Below are 17,853 nucleotides of genomic sequence, written 5' to 3' on the forward strand. Positions count from 1 at the left end.
AAGGAAAACTTTTACTAATTTCAGTTGAGCTAGCATGAATGACTGCAGCACAAAGGAGACAAGACTTAATTGCAATAATAAAGGAATGTACCCAGGCTCCCTGGTAGGGCTGAAACAGATTAAACAGAAGTTTGCCACAATGTTTCTGGATTTTTTTTTTTGTTTTGTTATCTTCTGCAGCAGATACAGTAAAGATAATGTGCAGGTCAGCTGAGCTGTAGCTGTTGTCTCTTTCAGCTGTGTAGGCATACGTGCAGACCTGTTGTTTTGCTGTCTTCATTTTACTATCAGACTGCAGTAAAAAATACCATAGTAATTAAAATGTATCAGTCTTGTGAATAATTAGAAAGGTTGGAAGAATAACAGGAATTGGGTAATACACTAAAAAATAAAAAAGCTGCAACCTGTTGTTTTTCAGGGCTAGTTAGACTTCGTTCAAGTCCATTTCCAAAGTTGCATGGGACAGAGTACATACTTAATGTCACAGCTACTGATGCCTCTGGAGGGACCTGTTTTCTTACAAGTACTGCTCAGGTTATTGTGAAAATCGATGATGTCAGCAACAACAAACCTGTCTTTCACAAGGTGAATAAATGAGGCTACATGATATACATTAGACTGTGTGGTGAATGTTTAAGACTGTTGCCACTGCAAGTGGTGCAGCAGATAAATTATTCAAGACGTGATCCACTTTATTTTTCTCCTCTTGATGCCACTGTCTTCTCTGTCTTTCCCGTCCCTCTCCTGAGCTTTATATGGTTTGTTCTTTTGTGGCAGAGCAGCTTCTGTAAGCAGACTTTTTCCTGAACCCCACCTCATCTGTTGTTTTAGAAAAGATTAGGTTGGGTGAATAACTTTTGGTGTTTCAGTATGACACATGAAGGATCAATAGGTGTATCTATCCAGTGGACTTGTTCCATAGTGTTCCAAAACACCTCCCTAAATTTCTTTGTCTTCTTGTGATGATTATAAGTCTGGAATTGATGAAAGAAAAGATGGAAGGTATTTTAGCTTGAATTGTAAAGTACTGTAAAAATAAATGCTTGAATGTGTTTTCAGAATGTTCACTAGTATTTAACATTCCATTGTCTAAAAATTTCAGGTTTGATGCTAATGGCTAGTATGTTGATGAATAACGTTCCACGTTTTAAAAAGTCCGTGATGGCTCAATTCAGTCTTGCAAATTATCATTAATCTGTTCTTGACAAACTTACTTTGCATAGAAAGCTGATTTTGACCAGAGCAATTCTATGATTTGGGCAAATGTATACTCTCTTTTTTGCTAACATAGAAGTATATTTGCATTCGGAAGTGTATGCAACTGTAACTTTTTGTCCAAATATTTTAATCAGTTGGAGTTGCATAGTATTCGTATAACCACAAAATAGCAAGTAAAGTGCTTAAGTTAATCATGATACAGATAAAAACGTCAGCATATCTGAATGGTAGTGTGGCTAAATAGTGTTTTGTTTTGTTTTTTTTTCCTCTCTAATGTATTATTAAATCATATGGCAAGTTACATGCTTGATTGTTTTTGTTTTTGTTTTTGTTTGTATCCCCTCTCAGTGTCAGTATTATCGGGAACATGCTTCCGTATTGGAAAACCAACTTTCAGGGACAGTTGTACTGCAAGTTGAAGCCACTGATACTGATGAAGGAGCCAATGGTATAGTGAAATATGGCTTGATGCACAGAGATGGTATCCTACCAGCATTTAGTATTCATCCTGACACAGGTAAACTGAATATCATAACTGATACTGGCACATAGAAACCACTTCATTAGGCTGATGGAAAACAAGCTTAAATAAGATCGGACTTTGTGCTTTGCATTGAGGTTTTTTCATAGCAGACAAAATGTAAGGTGTTTTAACTGCGTAAACATTCTGCTTTTAATTTCATACATGTCCAGTAGAACTAGAACTAGATTTGATATTTTCCCTGAAACGTGGAAATTCTGCAGTGTGAAATAACTCCTGTGTCTTTGTAAGTAGATTTAAAAAATACATATTTTAGGTGCACATTATCTGGTAGCATTGTTAATGGCATATAAATGACTTATCCAAATGACAGAGTAGTCTTACAAATGACCAAGAGACTAAAATTTTTGGAAGGGCAAAACTAAATGCAGGCAGAATTTTTAGAGGATAAAAGACATGAAACTTGGTCTCTTAAAGTTAGTTTGGTATTACCTTTCTGAACTAAAATCAATTGTATATAGATATAAGTGTTTATGAAGTTTGTGTCTGCCTGAGCAGTACAGTTTAAGTTCTTGAAATTGTTAAATCTTATGACTGAAGTCTTGAACCTAAAATTTGCATTATAGGTATATTCAGCCTATTGACTTGTATCTCAATGTATTGACAATCAAATAAACGTCTACATACAGTATTGTCAAATGCGTAGTATTTTAATTCTGGTATTTAATTTGTTTTCAGGAGTTCTGACAACTATACAGGTATTTGATCGAGAAAAACAGAGGGAATATTCTATCATTCTGACAGCAACAGACCAGGCAGCAGAACCACTCATTGGAATATGTCAGATAAATGTTATCATTCTGGACCAAAATGGCAATGATCCCAGATTTGAAAACACCCACTATGAATGTAATTGAGAGTCATTGGATAGAGTTTCAGTGCCTTGAGTGTGAGCTTACCTGATGTCTAAGATTTTTGGATTTTTGTCTTTCGTAGCAGTAAATCCTGTGACTAATTGGGTGATTGAAGCCAGAGATGCACTTCTGGCTGCAGAGATTTCAGAATTGCATGTATAATATTCATTAAAAACCTGGTATTTCTCGGTTAGTTATAATATACAAATCCAAGAAAGTAGTTTCTGATTTTATGCAATAAGCTAAAATTCCATTTGCTTATATTTCATACAAAGCAATTAGTCCTTTAGTTAAAAAAAAAAAAAAGCAAAACCAGAAAACCTGAAAAAGTATTAGATTGAATAAGAATTCCAGTTTATGAATGTGATAATACAAATTTCAAATATGATCCATAACTATGGAATCATAACAGCTCTTGAAAACATTGTTTGATTTTATGGGCATTGTTCCAAGGGGAATAAAGTGATATCTTCCATACATTTTTACTGTAGTATTTCTTCATATTTCTTAGTAAGGTGTTCATGGTACTTTAGTGAATTAATGATCAGTTTGAAATAACCTTTCCTTACATGAGATTTCCTAAGAGAAGACACAAGAGTTGGGACCAGCTTTCTTCATGTTGCAGCCCATGATGATGACTACGGCTCAAATGCTGTCATTACATACTCCATAGCGAATGAAGAACCAGATTATTTACAAATTAACCCTGCTACAGGCTGGATGTTTGTCAACCAACCCATATCTCAGGTATGGTGCTTATTTTCCTTTTGAAGTGGTCATCTCAATATATCATAGGAGGGATGGAAGTCATGACATTGTTCTCATTGCCACGTTACCCCTTCACTTTAAAGGATTAATATGTTCTGTTTAAATTAAACCTGAGTCTCAGGCTTTTAGCTGATGAGCTCCTTGACTGTGAATTGCATGCAAGCAAGCCCTGATTTCAGTTTGAAAGTAGCTTGAAAGTATTGAATCTAAGAACACTACAGACCTAGTAACAAAAACGGTTGATAGGTGAACTTAAGAACTCAGGGATTTGACAAAGATTTTGTTGTTGTTGATAGTTTATTTTAAATTTAGGATGTGTTAAATTTGCTAATTTTTTTTGAGACAAATACCAGTGTTTACCAACAATCATGAATAAAGAAAAGAGCAGATTATTCAGCAACCTTGCACCTACTTCATATTCTGAGTTGAGTCTTCTCCACTTATGGATGTTTTCCTTTCATGCAGATTTTCTTAAGTATGCCTTTAACTCATGTTTTCATTATTTTGCTAAAAAACTCATCTGAGCCCTGATCAAAACCCTCTGTAATGAACCCTCTTTTGCTCTTCAGAGATCATCTATAATTCAAGAGATTATTGCTACAGATGGAGGTAATAGGAGCAGTAAAGTTGAACTTGTGGTAACTATTACCAGTGCAAAAAAACAGCCTCCACAGTGGGAAAGGGACAGCTATGAAGTTGTTATTCCAGAGAATACTACACGGGATACGTCAGTTTTGGTAAGTTTAGCACAGACTTGATTATTTTTGTGGCTCTAGAGTATCTAGAATGTGCTTATTTGCTTAAATATAGTGAGCTGTATAATTTTGTGTATTGCAGTGGCCGATGATTTGCTATTAGTTTTATTTCAAAAATGCTAACAATAACCAGCATTTTTGCTTTAATTTATGTGAGTGCAACCACTATTTAATTTCCTTGCCATTTGGATATTCAAATTTTTTGAATGCTGCCATCTTACGTGAGGTGATTATTGGACTTAAAATACTTAGACTTGATTGGTTTGGCTCAGAACAAGTAAACAGAACAGCTTTACAAAGTAACTCCAAAATAAATGTTTGTAGGGTAAAACAGTGAGTAATCCACCCTGTAGTAACTGTTAAACTTTGGCTACAGCTGTTTGTGGCCTGGGGATGTATCGAGTAGGGTTAAGATTTGATAGCCAGAAATACTTGTCCTAGTGTTTTCAGTTGAGAGCTGGAGATCTGAAAGAGTTGGTACACTGAAACTTTTAGAAACATTGCTGTACTTAGAAACCTGTTAATTACACAAACTCTTTGAACTGTGCAGGCAATCAAAGCAACTTCTCCCCTTGGCGATCCCCGTGTGACTTACAACCTAGAAGAGGTACTTGTTCCGGAAACCAACATGCCAGTTCGTTTCTACTTGACTCCAAACAGAGATGATGGTTCTGCTTCAATCCTGGTAGCTGAGCCACTGGATTATGAAACTACAAAGAGCTTTCTGCTGAGAGTTCGAGCACAGAATGTTGCTGCAGTTCCCTTGGCAGCATTCACTATGGTCTATATTAATGTAACAGGTGTGTAAGCTGTTCAGTGATCATATAACCATAGTGCATATTTTTTATTCTTATTATTTCTGTTTTATACTTGTTTATGTGCTCTGATGTTTTAGATGTCAATGACAATGTCCCATTCTTCACTTCATCTGTTTATGAAGCCTCAGTGGCAGAGGGAGCTGATGTTGGGACATTTGTCATTAAGGTCTCTGCCACCGACCTTGACCTTGGTCAGAATGGTGAGGTAAGCAAGTGTGGACCTACATCTTCCGTACAATGGAATAACTTCTGTATAAATAATGACTAGATAGACTAGGAGTCTTCAGCGTAGAAAAGGGATGGCTACTAGGAAAACATGAGGTGTAATAAAGTAGTTAATTACAGATTTCTCTGCCCTGTCACTTGAAAAATGCAACTGAAAGTAGTAGGTATGAGATAGAAAACAGAAAGAAATATTTACAGATGGGCAAAGTAGAAGGAAGTTAAATGACTTAAAACTAGAGACTGCATTTTTACCTAGTTTTCTTCGATCTCGTCAAATTCTCAACCATGACACTGTTCTTCTCTTTAAGTACTACTTTAGTTATGAGGTATCTAATGAAAGAAAAGTACAGATTAACATCTTGTTTTTAATCCTTTAGATAATTTATTCTCTGTCACATGACTGCAGCAGAGACTACACGTTTTCACTTGGACTCGCAGACAGGTTCAATATATACTACCTCAGTGTTTGATAGAGAGAAGAAGAGGTCCTATCTCCTAGAAGTCAAGTCAGTAGATGGCTCTGAGTCAGCTCGACCTGGAAAACATGGGAGGCCAAACTCTGGTAAGAAACAGATACCTGTGACAAGCATGATTTTACCTGGGTTGGTATCTGAAAACAGCAGCTCTGAAATGCAAAAATAATTTTTTTTTCAATTGTACTTGTAAAAGTGTGTGTTTGTTTAAAAATTTTTTGACTGCAACAGTTGTGTCAGAGCTGGGAGAGATGTTTTTTATGACGATCAGGCAAGTTTTTTGTTCTGAAATAGAAAGAAAACTGGAGAGTCATAGTCAGAGTTTAGAGAGCGTTTCCTACCTGGCAAAGATGCACCCATTATCCTTAGAATACAGACCTTGTTTAGGTAGTGGAGGAGTTTCTCAAAGCACTACATATGCTACTGTATTAATTCAAGAGTAATTATGAAGTATGAAAGTTCAAGACAGAAAATCCTATTCTCAATTGACAGTTGTGCTTAAATAAAAAAGTTTGGCTTTTGTGGTTTCAGGACAAGAAGTTACGACTTAAAACTATACAATTGCCATATTAGGCATCAATTATTCACATACTATCTGCTTAAACAAATTGGATGTGACATTTGTTTGATACCCAAATGCTTTTGAGTAATGTTGGTATATATATTGTCCACAACCCTAAGGGTTTGTTCCTGTACTGTCTCCATACTCGTCTTCACTTAATGTGCAGCTAGACAGTTTAAGGAATTGTAGCTGACAGAAGTGGCACAGATGAGTATTTTAATCTCTTGTTTCTTGTCTCTCTAGACATGGCCTACGTGCATGTTTTTATCACCCATGTGAATGATAACAAGCCTGTCTTCTCTCAGAGTGTCTATGAGGTAAACGTGGATGAAGATCAGGATGTGGGCTCACCTCTCATTACAGTCAGTGCTAAGGATGAAGATGAAGGTAAAGTAGTGGAATTTCACATACCTGTGTTTAAAATATTAATGAGTTAATTTCAGTACCCCAAGATGTATTTGGTGGGGTTGGGAAGGAAAATGTCTTCTTGTCTCTAGATTTTAAAACTAAATTTAAAATTTAAAACTAAATTTAAAAAGTGTGAACTGATCGTGCATTCACGCATGAATGTTAGTTGATAATGGAGCAGTGACACGTAAGTGAAAGGACTTACATGAAGCAATGTGGGATGATGGGAAATAATTTATGTGCCAGCAAGTACAAATTTATTTTAGATCATATCTTTTTTTCTTTTTTCTTTTTTTTTTTCACAAATAAGCACCAATAAAAATGTCCTGGTTAACTAGAATGTATCAGACTTGTACTCAATGAGATTTGTTTACTTTGTCTGCAGACTGTGTAGTTGTAAGATTCTTTATTTTTTTGGTACCTGTTGTCATATTGGAAATGAGACTTTCTAAGGACATATGTTGAGTCTTAGATGTGTTAATTTACAGATCTGTCAGGAATTCAGCAGTAAGTCATGTAAAAACAAGTACGTAACCAGTGCTCATAAATTAGAGAGGAAAAAGTGCAGGCTTCTGTCTTTTGTCCATGGTGGACTACTAATCTGACTTTGCTGTATGGTGAAACCATATGTGTTGTTGCACAGGTCCCAGAGGATTTTTCTGTCAGCATGTCTGTAAAGTGCAAGTACATCCTGGATACATTTGATTCCTCCTCCATTCAAGGAGATTGAGGCAGTTGTGGCTAAGCTATATTGAAGGTTTTACCTACACCAGGAACTCTTAGTTTATTACTTATGCTGCCTGCAAATCTACTCTATAACGTTGGATCAGGGTACTGAAGTTACAGAGATATGACCCTTCATTTCTGTCCTCTTAATAATGTAAATGATTAAAGGTGTAGCTATGAAAGAAGGGGAGAAGAATGGTAACTTCAAGGTAGAGCTTTCAGAATGAAAGGCTCTACATCTTTACTTGGTCTGAAACCATTGGCAAATTGGGATTGCCTCTGAAATTTTGTGAACTTCTGTTCACTATTAAGCCAGAGGAGAAAGTCATAATTATCCTCTTTGGTAAAATCTATGCATAAATAAATGAATGGTTCTATTTTATGAAGTATTTTTTGATAACTCATTCTTACATGCTGGGTGTTAGCAAATACAAATTTGTCTTTTTGGTCCCATAGTCTTGGCCAGTCATACTGATTATTGAGTGAATTGAAGGGATCATAAGTAAAAGCAGAATTAATACTTCATTGCAAAGATACATTTCATAACTAGACACAAGTTGTAATTGGGCATAGCAAAACTGAAAATACTAATCAGTAATCTAACATAGTTGCAGATTTTAACAGACTAACAAACTGTAATACCAAAAATCAGTTATGATTTGTACTTCATCGTAACATCCCATGTTTTCGTGTACTTACAGAAATTATGTGTTTTCTGACACTGTTGGTAATTGACAGGAACAAATGCTAAGTTACATTATCAGATCACTGCTGGAAACACAGGAGGAGAGCTTAATGTAGAAGCAGAAACAGGAACTATTTTTGTTGCCCAGCCACTGGATTATGAAGAAACAAAAATACATGAGATACACTTGTTGGCTTCTGATGGGAAATGGGAAGATTATGCAGTTATCATCATCAATGTCATGAATAAAAATGATGAGTCTCCAGTTTTCTCTATCAATGAATACTATGGAAGTATAATTGAGGAACTGGATGGGTTATCAGTCTTTGTACTTCAGGTAGTGTACTTTCATGCACATTCAGAGATTATAATATTTTAATGAAAGAGCACAGATTACTCTGGTACAATTACATGAATAATAATCCAGCACAGATATATTATTGTAATTTAATTTTACTGAGTACTTTTTGTCAGTTGGAGAAATTGACTTTTAAGGAAGCATAATTGTGAAGATATTAAGCAGGATAAGCAGAGTGGATCATCTGTGATCCTAAAATGCAGATCATTAACATTTTAAAGTAGCTATCAGAATAGTATAGTTAAATTAATTCTATAAATAGAAAAAATATAAAAGATGATTGTAGTAGTATAATGTACTACATTGTTATTGTAGTGCAAAACGTAGTTATCTACTCCAAATTGTTGCTCAGCCACCTCTTATTTGCCATTCATCTAACATGCACGTATTAGTAACATGCCATATACTTTTGCTTTGACTCTGCTAGACTACAGGAGCATATAGTATATAATGCAATCACTTTATAATTACTGTATCTTTTTTTCCAACACTTTTGCAGGTTATGGCAAATGATCCTGATAGCAATGTGGATGAAGGAGATTTGAGATACTCATTGCATGGGCGTGGTGCAGCTGATACTTTCACAATAGATGAGAACACTGGAAGCATTTATGCACACAGGATGCTGGATCGGGAAGAAAGAGCACTGTGGAGATTTGTTGTATTGGCTACTGATGAAGGTGGAGATGGACTTATGGGATTTGCTGATGTGATTATTAATGTGTGGGATATAAATGACAATGTACCTTTCTTCACGTGCATGCCTGATGATTGCAATGGAAGTGTCTTTGAAAATTCTCCTGCAGATACATTAGTCATGGCAATGAGTGCAGTTGACTGTGATGATCCAAATGTAGGTCTTAATGCTGTTCTGACTTACAGAATTACAGGGAATGTAAAAAATGAGTTTGGTACTGACATGTTTAGTATCAATCCCAATATTGGTACAATCCATGTAGTGGGGGGAGTGCTTGATAGAGAAAGGACTGCAAATTATTTTCTTACTGTTGAAGCAAGAGATGGGGGAGGGCTAACAGGAACTGGCACTGCTACTATCTGGATTGCAGATGTCAATGACCATGTACCTAGATTCACAAAATGTTGTGGCAGGCAACAATTCCTGAAAACAGTGCCATCGACTCAGAAGTTCTGCAAGTGTCTGCTGCAGATGCAGATGCTGGGGAAAACGCTCGCTTAACATTCAGTATCATCGGGGGAGACCCGGATCAGAAGCTTTTTATTGAGAATGACAAAGAATGGCAATGTGCCACTGTCCGACTGAAAAAAAAATTGGATTTTGAGAAAACACATGAAAGGCAGTTTAATCTTACTATTAAAGTGGAAGATCTTGATTTTTCTAGTACTGCTGTTTGCCTGATTGAAGTTGAAGACTCTAATGACCACAGCCCAGTTTTCCCTTTTCAATTTATTCAGGCAAAACCTTTTTTTGAAAATATGCCTGCAGGTACTACAGTAACCACAGTGAGAGCTACAGACAAAGATTCTGGTTTGAATGGGAACATTATATATTCTGTAAAGTCAAATTCAGATCCTTTGAGACAGTTTGCAGTTGACAAACATGGTCATGTGATTGTGGCAAATAAACTAGATCGTGAGGTCATTCAGAAATACAGTTTAATTGTGCAAGCTTCAGATCAAGGGATGCCCGCCCAAACTGGAAGTGTTACAGTTTTGATTAACTTGCTTGATGTTAATGACAATGGACCAGAGTTTGAGGCACCATACCTGCCTGTCGTTTGGGAAAATGCATTGAGGCCTGAAATAGTGCATATGAACCATACCTCAAAGCTGCTTTATGCATTTGATCCAGACAGTGAGGAAAATGGGCCACCTTTTACATTTTCGTTGCCACCAGATTACCAGAATTCTTTGGATTTTTCTCTTACTGACAACAGAAATAACACGGCAACCATAACTGCTTTGAAGTCCTTTGACAGAGAAAAGCAGAAGGTGTTTCATCTGCCAATAGTTATAGCGGATAGTGGGATTCCAGCTATGAGCTCTACAAACACCCTAACTATAACAATTGGTGATGAAAATGACAACTGCCATGAATCTGGCCACAAGGAAATATATGTGTACAGTAACAAAGGTAAGTACTGTCTGGACATTACATCACGTGCATTAATATAACCATTTTACGGTTCTAGCAGTTCTAAATTCTATTTTTTTATGGCTTACGTATTTTTAAACTAAAGCTCCAATTCTGTAAACTACTAAATAAATCAGAGTGAGTAGAGTATATGTTCCAAAGTTCAAACCCTGATGTATAAAGATAATCTACCAAGAGACTGTTAGCTATCAACAAATACATACTGCATGTACAGAAAATGCAGTATATTTATAAACCAATAAAAACTGTTTTCCATTCATTAATTTTTGCCTCTCCAGAGGAAAACTTTTATGCGTACACAGGATTCAAAAAGTATCTGACATAGAGTGATCTGGAGATGAGAATGGTGGAACTGAAGCAATTTTGAGAAATAGCAGAGATTCATAGTTGAGTCAGAAATTGTAGACCTACAATGCCACAGCTACTGTGGGGATGAGCAAGATATAAATCTTGAGGAGGGAGGTTTTAGCTGGCAAGAAAGGATCTGAGAGAAAGCTGGGTGTTGTGCTTTAACCCGGCTGGCAGCTAAACACCACACAGCCGTTCGCTCACCCTCCCCCCTCCCTCTCTGGGATGGGGGAGAGAAACGGGAAAGTGAAGCCGGTGAGCTGAGATAAAGACAGTTTATTAAGACAGGAATATAATAATAACAATAATAATAATAATAGTGATAATGATAGTAGTATTAATAATAATAATGTGTAAGAAACAAGTGATGCACAATGCAATTGCTCACCACCCACTGACCGATGCCCAGCCTATCCCTGAGCAGCCGGCCCCCCACCCCGGCCAGCCACCCCTATATATTGTTTAGCATGACGCCAGATGGTATGGAATACCCCTTTGGCCAGTTTGGGTCAGCTGTCCTGGGTCTGTCCCCTCCCAGCTCCTGCTGCACCCCCAGCCTGCTCGCTGGCAGGACAGAGCGAGAAGCCGAAAAGTCCTTGGCCTGGTGTAAACACTGTTCTGCAACAATTAAAACATCAGCATGTTATCAGCGCTCTTCTCATCCTAATCCAAAACATAGCACCCTACCAGCCACTATGAGGAAAAATTAACTCTGTCCTAACTGGAACCAGGACACTGGGTCAGTGCCTTTTTAGAAAGAAAAAAAAAGTGAAAAATAATCTTTGAGATGCAGTAAGTAACTACTTTCTAGAACATGGAGCCTTTGGACTGACAAATAAAAGATGCTATTCTGGATGTTTTCTTGAGCGGTGCACAGTACCTAGTTCAAGAAATACCAGCAGGAGAGCTGCTCTGTGATAGCAACCACAATACTAAGAGGTTCACTTTGTAGTGGGAAAGAACAGAGCAAATGCATCCATTAAGTGAATGCTTAACATTTTCTCATTGGAGTGGTTTAGCAATGCGTAAGCAGTTGAATAATATTCTCTAAAATTTGTCTTGAATTTCTATCACTGTGTTTGTTTCCTGAAATTATCTGTGTAAAATTTGACCTTAAATAAAACTAGCCCTGGTGGCCTTTATAGGTACGGTTTATTAAGCCTTTTCCCATATACTCTGTTCCAGATAAACCTGGCTATTCTCAGTTATCATTGCAGTGGTAGAATTTCAGATAAGTGTTAGATTAATCTACAGAAGATATTTTTTCAGTGAGTTATTTTTTGCTGAATTCAGAACACCTGAATTAGAAAAAGATGTGATGAGATCCTACCATAGAAGTGAGAGAATGAATTTTCTAGGGTGGTTTGGCTCCACATATGAACCTTAAAAATTTCATATGTTGCTGTAGAGTTCTAAGGTCTCCTTCCCTGGAGTAGTTCCCTATACGATGCTCCTTTTGCTATTTTAGAACTATTTCTCTATTTTTAGTGTGTGTTCCACTTCTGTGATGGCCAACAGAGACCTGAAAAAAGGGCCAAGAACTAGCACAGCTTAGTGGCTTCTTGCCCATTTCCTGGCCATGTCCTTCTCTTCCAGCTGCAGCCCCCAGGATGTTTTCCCTTTGTTGCTGGGTTCCAGCAGTGTGCTGTCTGAAATACCAGAGTAGCAATTGGTTTAACTCTTGATACAGTGATTTATTTATTTATTTATTTTTGTTCAGAGAATTTTATATAGAGTTGCATTCATCTTTGTGTTGGTTTGAATCAGTTTTGGCTTCTATGCCTTCCTGTGACATCCACAGTGTACTTACCTTCCCAGAACTGACAGAAATCAGATGGCAAGCTGTGAATCATGTTAAGAATCTTGGATCATAACCATCACCAAATTGAGCAGCAATCTGAAAATAATAAACTCTGTAATGAATGCTGCGGAATATAAAGTGTACAAAGCAAATATAAAGCAGAATATAAAGTGTATAAAGCAAAAAATTAAATGCAGATTTATTATAATTTATCTCAACAGGAAAATGGTCAACAACAGCGCTTGGGGAAGTGTTTGCACCAGATCAGGATGACTGGGACAATAAAACATTTCTCTTTGAAGGAAAACTGCTCAAGTGAGGATTGTATTTGTGTCAAAATTAATAATACTTATGCTTCTGTAATTATTTTACTCACCATATATTTCTCTATGTTCAGGATGCACACAAGACAACGTTATTGAGTGTATGAAGGAATGTACCTTTGAATGTGCTTTTTCTTGTTTTTAAACTTGAGTAACTAATTACTAAGAACTTTCAATGCATTGTTTTATTTTATTTTATTTTATTTATTTTAGACAATGCAGGGTCACACCATGATATTTATTTTTAAACCTTAATTTATTTAAACATGCACATTCTGTAAGACCCAATCTAACAATAGGCAGAGTTTTTAATGCCTGCCCCTAACTGTTAAAGTTGATGCAATACAAATCACAAATTCAAAAGGGCAGAATATAATAATTTCATCAAAAGTGGAAGTGAATTTGGTGATCTTTGTTGATGAATACATTTAGAATTGCAAGGGAAAGCCATAACTTTTAACTTAGTGGAGTTATTTCTGCTAATTCAAATATCGAATTGGATCCTTAATTCCTACTAACATATTATTTGTCCATATCATAAACTGAGATGGCATATAGCAGAATTATATACTGTCTTATGTACAGAGGATAGATGTGAAAATGATTGTGAATTTTTGTCCCCACTGTGAAGAACAAGAGTTTAAAAGGTGTATCTAGACCAAAGTTAAGGATTGACTTTCTGTCTGTCAGCAGCCACTAGGCCTGTTTCCATTTTAGGAGGTTACTGTTCCACAGTAGTGTTCATGGAATATTTCCATAATTACTGCTTATTGTCCCTTTGAGGTGGCACATAAAAATGAAATCAGAGATTTCATACAGACTTTGCCCTATTCCAAACTGATAAATGGGAATCAGGGATTATTTTGTGTGTTTTTGTCACTTTCTATTTTTGTATAGACCTGTACATGATGGCTATGTTGAACCCTGTGGTTATACTGTCTCCTGCAGACTGGTTGTTTTTATTCAGGATTGGGAAGGCATAGGGGTCTGGGAGTGGAAGAAACATCTATTTATAAGCTCTGCAAACTGTCACTTCTCAGCTGAGTCATTTTTGGTGCTTTGTTGAGGTTGTTCTTGGATTGCCATAAATTTTAATCCTGTAACCTTCATAGCAACATTTAAGGCTTTGTGAGTTATGTTAATGAATAATATAAGTTCTCAGTTTTGATTTATTAAGTTTCCCTAATTGAAAGTTTATGTCTAGATCTTTCAGGTTAAATCAGAGGACTGGTTCTTTGATGATGGTGGATAATGCTCCTGAAGGAATACACAGTTTAAAAGTTAGAGTTTCTGATGTAGTTTGGCCTGATGTTATATCTACAGTACAAATCCATGTCAAAGAGCTGGAAGATGAAGCCATACAAAACTCAGCCACTGTGCGTCTATCAGGTTAGTTTTCGTTCCTGCTGAGAGTTTAGATCAGCTGCTTGTATATTTGAATGATTACATGATGTAGGTATTATTTTATGATTTTGATTTAGATGTCATTATAGGGCACATGCACTTTCCAGTATGTTTTCATATTGCTAAATAAGAAGTTGAGAAATTAACCTCTATTTCATGTTTATTTTTGAATCCCAAACTCAGATGTCACAGCAGAGGAGTTCATATGGAGAGATAAACACAGCAAAAAGAGATATGTCAAGTTCAGGGAATTACTAGCAAAAATGTTATCAGTTCAGCTTAGTGATATCATTGTCTTCAGTTTGATGAACGTTGATGGAAAACAGGCAGATGTACGATTTGCAGTCCTTGATGGCTTAGCATGTTACAGACCTTAGAAACTGCATGCTGAGATGGCAGCGTTTAAAAATGAGGTATGTTCTCTAGGGCTGTTCTGCAGACTTAATATTTGGGTGAATGACATAGATGCAAGTTATGTATCCCAGACCTCACACAAACCTCAGTGGAAGAATATGCAAGACCTACAGATAGGTCTTGCTTCACTAAGGACAAAAAATTTGTCAAACAAGTGCTAAATTCAAGTTGTCTTCATTCTCCTTAATCCCATACATTTTGTTATCATACAGTTGTACTCAGTTTCAATAGATACAATTACTTTTAGTCATAGAAAGATGGCCCTCCATTCCCAATTGTAGTACAGTTGCCTGTGTCTTCTCTAGTCAGTGTCTTATTGTATAATCTATCAGACTTTTGAGTATGATAGTAGAAGAATCATAAAAGACAAAGTGGCACTGTAATACAGAGAATGTCTTGAAACTGACAGCTCTTCGGACATTTTAGATGCTGATGGAAATACCGAATCATGTGCTTGTGGTTAGACACTTACCACAGGCTTGATGTCACCCAGATTGAAATTCTGCTATACAAAGAGATGACAGTCCATAGAAAAAATCCTGCTGGAAGGATCATGCAGGTTAGAAGAACAGTTAAAGTGAGATGGAGAAAACCAATTTTATCATTTTTTTTTAACTCACCAAAGGTTAACTCTTAAATACAATGTGACACCCCTGTCCTTTTTTTTCTATGATAGGAGTAAAACAGTTTTTGAAATGAGATATTTTCTTTCCCTTCCTGATGACACTTAACTCCTACTATTTTACCACATTCTGCATGCCCTCTAAATCAGTTACCCATATGCAGTCTGTATTGGTCCCACTCTTCCATTTTCAGCAGCCTTCCAGATTTTGGCTTTGCTGAAGTCCTGCAGATGCTATTGAGTAGGCAAAAAGCTGCTGCTGCGCACAAAGGCAAGGTGCTGCTGCTCAGTTGACTGGCAGTAACTTGCTCTGGACAAGATGGCACTTCTTGACATTTCATTTGTGGCTACAGGAGCGTATTTGAATTTAATACATGGCATTTATGGTGGATTTTTACTGAAGAGAAAACAGCACTTTCTGTTTGTGTAAATACCATGATTCTTGGAACTAAACAGTATCTTTCTTACCACCTGCCCACGTTTTATAATATCTTAAATAGTGTGGATTGTGAGAATCTACACAATGACCAAGCTGGAAATACACAGAGGCAAATTCTATTCATGAAGCTTCTTCATGAAATGACTTCTTCTTTTGCTTATTTATAGAATTACTGCAATAATACTATGGAAAATTGCATAGATTTCAAATATTCTATGCCATAATAGAGTTGAATTCATCAAAGTGGTAACAAGGGATTGCTTCACATATTTTAATGAAAAAGTCATGCTTGTATTAATTATATATCGTCTTTCAATATTTAATTAATAGCTCTAGTGAGTAATCACCAATAGTCTACAGAAAACTAATCATAACTGAACAATTTCTGCAGTAGTTTTTATATATAAATAGAGAAAATAAGTAATTAGAACTGGAATTATTCATTGAATTGCTAAATATATAATATGTTTGCATTACTTCCTTGGGGTACAGCTTTACAACAACTATTTTCAGCAGCAAAAATAGTCCTCCATAATAGTGCAAAGGAGCTAATGTTGTTTATATATGCTGGTTTTTTTGTGACAGTACTGCATAGCTGTTTGTTTACTCCCTGCTAATGGTGATTGATGTGGGCAGCAGACACCAAAAAGCGATGACAGGATGCATGATGTCATTATAGAGTCTATTTTATGCCTTTGGGGACATGGTTTTCCATAGGTTATGATATTTGAGGGTATATTGACAATTGATTATAAAGGTCAGAGTTCTTAGAGTGGTAAATTGACGTGACAGTACAAGTACAAGTAAAATTTTTAAAAAGAGCTTCAGTATTTATGCATTTGTTTTGGTCTTTTAAGAACTTACTTTTAAAATATTTGTCATGCATTTTATCCTTTTAAAAAATACTTGTTAAATGTGTAAAGAAAGAGTCTGATCTCATTTTGTTAGTTTTACATTCGTATGTTTCCATTGTCCATGACCATAGTGAGGCCTCTTCTATTCAGGTTTGGGCACTATATGCATGTCATTCAGTGTATTTGAATCTTCAAATACAAATCAAACTTTGAAGCTTTATAGGCAGCTGTGCAAAATCCCAAAACAAGTGAAAGGAACAAACCTGTTATACTATGGAACAAACATGGTGATACCGTAGTCCTGTGCATAGGCTACTGGCTGAAGTACAAGAGGTGTGAAATAGTCACAGCTCTGTTATTTTCCTAGGGGTTATTGTGAACAACTAGCTTCCCTTGTGCCTTAGTATAGTTTTTTTTTTCTTTTTTTTTTTTCCTGTTTGGATTAGGAGTTGCAAACTGTGAGAACACTATTGCTATGTTACAAAAACTATATATATATATATATATAGTATATATAGTGTATATATATGTGTGTGTACACCCATATATAGTGAGGCTCTTCACTTTATTTGGGCCTTCAGATGCAAGCCCAATTCATGATAAAAATAATGAAATAGCAAAGATTAATGTAGAATAGAACATAGTATCCCATACGCTAGGTTGATTGTGTTTTCTTTGAGACATTTGACATGAAAAGGAAGCTTAAAGGATGTGAATGAATAGGCTGAATCCAAATTGCCACAGACTTGTCAAGTCACTTTCTGTGGACGTTATTATTAAATGCAGCTCAGCATTGCATTTTCCAGTGCCTGCATCCTTATGGGAAAGTTTACTTAAGAAACACTGGGTATGAATTACTAGTGCGATCAGAGTGCAAGAAGTGTGACATAGACCACACAGCTTTGGTCCTGAGCAAAAACGTTGGTAGTCCGGTACCAATTTAACACATTCAATATCAGTCGTGTCAGTGATTTAAGTTTTCAGGAAATATTGCTACTGTGATTTTTTTTAATAATTCCTGTATTTATGAAACCACTTTGCTTGTATAGTCAGAGATGTTACTAATGCTCAGAAAACTAAAGCATTCCATTAACTTTACGATAACTTAGATTTTTTTAGAAAT

At 36.2% G+C, this 17,853-nt stretch overlaps 1 pseudogene across 1 annotated transcript in view; it reads left to right on the top strand.

Annotated features, from left to right (window-relative positions):
- Positions 1-17,853, top strand: part of LOC310879958 (neural-cadherin-like) — a 65,530-nt pseudogene that overhangs the window by 28,024 nt on the left and 19,653 nt on the right. The window contains exons 8-21 of the transcript XR_014589234.1: positions 419-585; positions 1,567-1,735; positions 2,438-2,608; positions 3,188-3,360; positions 3,951-4,118; positions 4,687-4,936; positions 5,032-5,159; positions 5,557-5,741; positions 6,458-6,601; positions 8,087-8,370; positions 8,891-10,504; positions 12,896-12,989; positions 14,202-14,386; positions 14,585-14,814. The product of XR_014589234.1 is annotated as a neural-cadherin-like (transcript). The remainder of the gene's footprint in view (positions 1-418; positions 586-1,566; positions 1,736-2,437; positions 2,609-3,187; positions 3,361-3,950; positions 4,119-4,686; positions 4,937-5,031; positions 5,160-5,556; positions 5,742-6,457; positions 6,602-8,086; positions 8,371-8,890; positions 10,505-12,895; positions 12,990-14,201; positions 14,387-14,584; positions 14,815-17,853) is intronic.

The sequence above is a fragment of the Anser anser genome, assembly GCF_964211835.1.
Source record: "Anser anser genome assembly, chromosome: 11".
Taxonomy (NCBI): Eukaryota; Metazoa; Chordata; class Aves; order Anseriformes; family Anatidae; genus Anser; species Anser anser.